The following is a 6,000-nucleotide window of genomic DNA, read 5'->3' as shown; positions in this document are numbered from 1 at the left end:
GCCTGACCTCTATTTGACCATATGAATCACTGGTATATTTAAACAGCCTGATTGAAAGTTTGACCTGCAAATGAAAAACGAGACCAGGTCGAACCCAAATATATGGCTGGACTCGGCCTTTATCTGTTTGCTTCTCTCCTACTGTCTGTGCTCGCAGCAACAGTGAGTTAATGCAGTCGAATTCCTAACATTCATTCATTTCTTAATCTATTTGGTATCTACTGCATCCCGGCCATCTGACGAAAAGCTCAAATTCAACAGCCAGAAGACGGACTGAATTTTCGGGGGAGCCATCTGCCGTACATGACACAGTATTTAGGTTCCATTTGCGAGTGTTAGCAGCTGAGTGGCTATACATCGTCACTAGTGCAGTATACGTTCATAGTTACTCAAGCGTCAAGCCGACAAATCTAGGTTATGAAACGTGAGGCGAAGTACTACAGTAGAAATATGTGTTTGGAACTCTGACTCCGGCTAACTGAAGAGCAGGGATGAAGACGCATCCTTAAACCAAAGTAATGGCCGCGATGTCTCCTAGTTTTCAAAACCTCTGCTGGGTTTTGAGATGGTTATGAGCCACCACATGAAGGAGCCTCAACAAACTTGGAGAGACACGGTTTGAAGTAGAAAACTGAATATGTCACAGTGATTATGGTGGCACCTTGGTAAACTCCTCTTTTCTTGTTCATGCGTGCATTGTTCTTACTGTGTGTGTTTTTTAATCCGGGGAGGGGAAATAGTTCCACCAGGCTTTTCAAAGAGGCGAGCTTTCGTCTTTTTTCTTCTGAGACAAGCATGGCGTCCCACTCAGGAAAGCTCTGCTGGTCCTAGACGTGTCAAGGAGAGAGTCCCCGTTGCAAAGCCGGTGGTTGTAGAGCGGACGCTGTCTTAGTTTGAAGATGAGTGAGCATCAGTGTCAGATTTCTTTGATTTGTATGTTAATGTAGTGACGACAGTCTCTTAGTACATCTAGTGTAGCACCTGTTTCCTGTTTGTTCTCATCTTGAGTGAGGACCTGAGTTGAACCCTCTGTGCTGCTCATAAATGAGTCAAATCATACAGCGCACCAGACCATGTAACTGGTGATATTTTGATGATGATAAGATGGTGAGTGAGCCTTCATGGAGAAGGGTTTTCATTGCAGCAGTAGGAAAAAGGTTAGAGAGAACGACGGAAGTAGACGGTGCAGAAACCACATGCTTGTCCAAGAACATCCTTGATGCAACGAAAAAGACAAAGTTGCTCGTTCGTCACTTGCCTTCGTAAACAACCCATATGACAGGTTTCTCATCCGTATCCGGATAAATCGATTGTTCCAGATTGTTTTCTTATTTTCAACACATCAAAGACCAAAAAAAGATCAAAACCGATAATGTGTTATTCGTCTTCGCTATCTTGTCCGTGTCTTTCAGCTCCAAGCCCATTGGTTCCATTGGTTACTGAGACGCCCAACGTCTCAGTAAAAAACGACTCACAAAAAGATAGTTTTTTTTTTTTTAAAAAGGGCTGAGTAATTGAGTAATTTCCTAAAACAGCTCATCGCTGTAGGTTTTAACAAACGTTGCTCAAAAAGGAATTAATTGTGCATTTCTTGAGGGCTGTTTCTTTCTTTCTGTCTTTCTTTCTCTGGATTCATATACAAGTCTTGTCAGTAGGATACATTTGTCGTTGGTATGTTCCTGTGATCTGTTGAGAAATATTTCAAATATCACCAGACTCATGTCTGTATGTACTTTTCCCCCCCATTGGATATTGGAGTTCTTGAACTCTTAGAGCTCCTATTTCTTACACTAAGTGGCTGTTTTCCTGTTTGCATTCTGAGCAGGTTTGTGTTCGTCATTGCATCCCACAGATCTCAGCTGCCTGAAAGGTCGAACAGAAAACCTCAGAGAGGGTTCAACGTATCAACAGCTGAGCCCTACCTGTTGCCTTCAGCTGAAGGACAGTCCATCTTTTTTATTTTTTGTATTTGATGAATAAAGATGAGCCGCTGACCTCCCCAGCGTGTCCTTCCATTCCCAAAATGACTTGATTTCCTTTTCAACGTCCAAGTATTTCGGTGTTGCGTCAACTTGGAAAGGCCACGGCAACAGCTCAAGGTTTTTCTGCTTTTAGCTTAAAGGAATAAGACGATGGCGATGGCAGGAGAGAGACGGCACTAGACTGGATATCCAGTGTAGCAGAAGAGTGATCAGCTTTGATGAAAAGATACAAAAATGTTTGATGACATTTCTGGATTTGACTTAAAAACCAATTTGAGGAGGAGGACTTATTTTCAGACCTCTTTCTCCCATTCTTCTCTTTTAAATTGATTCTCTCATCTCTGCCCCCCTCCTTTATCCTCCATTGCTTTTTAAATGAGAGCCATGATAAAAGCAAGACAAATGCACAAAGTCCCAGAGTTTTCAGATTGCTTTCACATTCTTCCGGCTAATGAATACCTTTTCTGTTGGAGAGAGAGAGAGTTTTTCCCTCTCATTCTTACTGAGCCTTCCAGCTAATGGCTAATATTCTGCCTGTGTCAGAAATGGTACAAACAACCACACGGAAAGTGTCTCTGTTGTACAATATGCAACATTAGTCATATGTATACATCGGCAGTGAGTATGCGTAAAAAAAAAAAAAGTGTGACTTTGACTCATCTTATCGCACTGCAAAAACATCTCTCAAGTCATTCGAGGATTAAGACCCAAAGCCCTTATTGAAATGATGATAATGAAAGCAAAGGGGGGAGTCTGTCAGTGCAGTGGGAATACTTCAGCCAGTTTCCAATAGAAAATATCTCTTTGCAATCATTTTCTAAATGTGAGTGTATCTTGAAATAAGTAAGAAGACGACTGATGGCTACTCAAGAATCAAGAAGAAATACAACTTCACTGTAGAAAATACTGGAAAGGACGGGCTTTGCGTTACGGACAAGTTCAAACAATTCTCCGGCACTGGAAGAGTTTTTTGTGTCCAATTGTTTTAATGAAAATCGACTTTGCGGATGTTGAGTGTGTAGAATCGGTGTCGTTGTGAATGAACAGCGAACGTGAGGCGCAGTTGATGGCAATGACGTGTTTTGAAGCGAAGACCCCTGACGTTTTGACCACAGTTGGTCATTTTCAAGGCAAGTTTAACACAAGTAAAAGATAGAGCCGTACAACCTGGTGGCAATCTACAACGAAATCATTAACAAGGTCAATGGTGCCAAAAATGATTTTTCGACTCTACAAAAATGGTTAAAGAATACATATGTACATATGTACACACATATTTCCACCAGACAGTCCCAGTATAAAACAATTGGAGCTTACACAATCCAATTCCACACTTTTGTCCCTCAATGCAGAGCTTTTCACAGCAGCAAACAAACTACTGCAGGAAACTGAAAGATATGAGTGAGACAGCTCTAGAAAGATCTCGGAAGGCGAAAAATAATTATCAAATCTTCGGGAACATCCTGCAGTGGCATTTTAAAATGCAGCTTGATTGATGTCCGTCTGTGCAGCGACTGGACCATTTCCTGTTAGCACCAAACAGTTAAGTGCTTTGATTCAATATTAAGACCAAAGCCAGAATACCATGACAACTGGTGCATAGTCCATGCTCCACACATTAAGCATGTGCAGTGGAAATGGGCCTCAGCATTAACATCTGCAGCCACACTGGCGCCCTCCTGCGGCCGTAAGGCTCATTACACACCAGAAAATGGCTCTTGACATGAGGGTCCTCCTTGTATCTCCACTGCACTTCACAAACCAGGACATTCTGTATATCTGTCGCTGAAAAGGCGACTGCGAGTGACTGCGTCATCCATACGCGCCGTTTGGCAGTGAAGTGAAGTAGGTGGTTGTGGGACAGACAGCGTAAGAAGTGGCGCTGATATTTCCTCTGAAACCAGGGTGGTTCTGGCACAGGTACAAGTCGGACTATGGCCCAAACACTGCCATGTTCCCTGGCAGTGTTTTCAGGTGCTACCCGACTGCATCGCACACGGGTTGTAGGGATGCGGTTGTCGTGGATTGTGGTGGAAGCCGGGGACTTTTACACGAGAGACAGGGGTTCAGGTCCTGAGTTCCATGTGATAAGGTCTAAGCGAGAAAGCCACTTTGGTTGAGGGTAGGGAAAGATTGTGGTTTCGGCTAAATGTCAGTAGACTAAACGTGACCTGTCCCCTGCTTCGAGTCCCTTCTAGACCACCATCTTTCCCCAACTTTAACCAAGGCCAGGAGCTGCAGCTCTGAAGGTCACTGACAGGTCAGACATGAACCACGCCGTGTGTACAGCATCATTCAGTCAGCAAACAAGCACTAGGACTGAATTAGGCTTAGTGAATTTATTAAACGTCACTTCCTATCTCCAACTAGTCCAAGAAGGACTGAAGTTTGGTCTTAAAAAAGATGATCATCTTTTCTTTTTCACAGATCACCCTCCCAGGGAAAAGACTTTCTTCAAAGCAAAACCGAAATGAAAATTGTTCCTGAAAAAGATGTAACAGCATCTTTCCAAAAATAGATGAGTATGTCATCACAAATCTCCTGACGTGAAAGAAAAAAGTTCTTTATTTTAGATTTTACATGAAAAAACACATGAAAAAGGCTTCTCAGTTACAGTGACAAGAGTATTTATAGTTCCTTTCCACCCTGCGCACACACACACGCAGACACAGACACACACTCTCAGGCTCTGTGACGTGGTTTCTAGCTCTGAAATCTTATTGCAGTCGGCCTCAGATGGTCGTGTTGCTGCTGAGGGATGCAATCCGATCTGTCTGCTGCTCCCTGCAGCTCAGCCTAATCTACGCAACATTATTGCTTTGTTTGGAAAGTTGATTACTGCTCCTCCATTCGATACATTCATTTGCAGGCGCTTTCACGTCTCCTTGTCTGCTCCACATCACACACACATCGCGTCTCTAATTAGAAGATGAACTGATGTTTTCATTTAGTGTGACGTTAAAACTACTATAAATCTCTCCAACAGAAACATGATTGGTGGCTTCTGCATATGACTATTTGATTCCATTTTTATCTTTTTAATGCTTCAATGAAATACTTAAATATAAATTTGCGGTGTTAAAATAGAAAGATGTTTGGGTTTTGTTCCATTTACAAGTATTTTATTACTAATTAAAAGTTTTATTGCGGTGTTGCACAGCTGGGCAACTTGGAAGTGGGTAAAGATTTATTTATACAGCACCTTTCAAAACAAGTGTTACAAAGTAGTTCACAAACAAAAGGCGTCAAACTGTACAAAGCATCACACAGATAAATAACATCAAAAAAACAAGCAAAGTAATTGAAAATGCAAAAACATCAGTTAAGAAAAGTGAGGGAGTGTAAATCTGGAGAAGTTTCTTTTTAAAATGCCAATTGAGCTGGAGGATATTATACTAAAAAGTGAAGTCTTTAGACAGCAAAAGCACAATCTCCCAGCATTTTAAACGGGACCTTGGGAGTAACCAGGTCAGTCATGTCGTCATGTGGAGCCTGATCGGTAATAACCAAGATTTCATATTTGACTCCAGAATCCGAGTAGTGTGCTCCCTGCCGCAGCCTTTCGAACCATCTGCGGACGAGCCAACGCTCCTCGACTGAGGCACGAGTAGGAAGAGTTACAATAATCGAGGCGCGATGACAAAAGAGCGTGAAGTAGTTTTCTCAAGTAGAGCTGAGTATCATCTGTGAAAAAACAAGATACATTAAAACAATGAATTAAAAAGCAACATGAAACACATAGATAGAAAATAAATATAGGTCCAGGAACAGACCCTTGAGGAACTCCAGCGTCCATAGTCGCAATGTAAGACATCTCATCCCCAACTGCTACTGAAAATGTTGTGTTAAAGAAAAAAGGATCTGAACCAACAAAGAGCCAAACCACCTATTTGACAGTATATTTTAAAGGATAGGTTCACAAGACTGTAACTTTGGAAGATTTCCACCTGAAATAACTTATGCCGCTGATGTGTCATTTTAGGCCCCACATAAACTTTTAAAGAGATTTTCTCTCAGA

Source organism: Xiphias gladius, chromosome 9 (genome assembly GCF_016859285.1).
Source record: "Xiphias gladius isolate SHS-SW01 ecotype Sanya breed wild chromosome 9, ASM1685928v1, whole genome shotgun sequence".
Lineage (NCBI taxonomy): Eukaryota > Metazoa > Chordata > Actinopteri > Istiophoriformes > Xiphiidae > Xiphias > Xiphias gladius.
Note: the sequence above shows the minus strand (reverse complement) of the source record.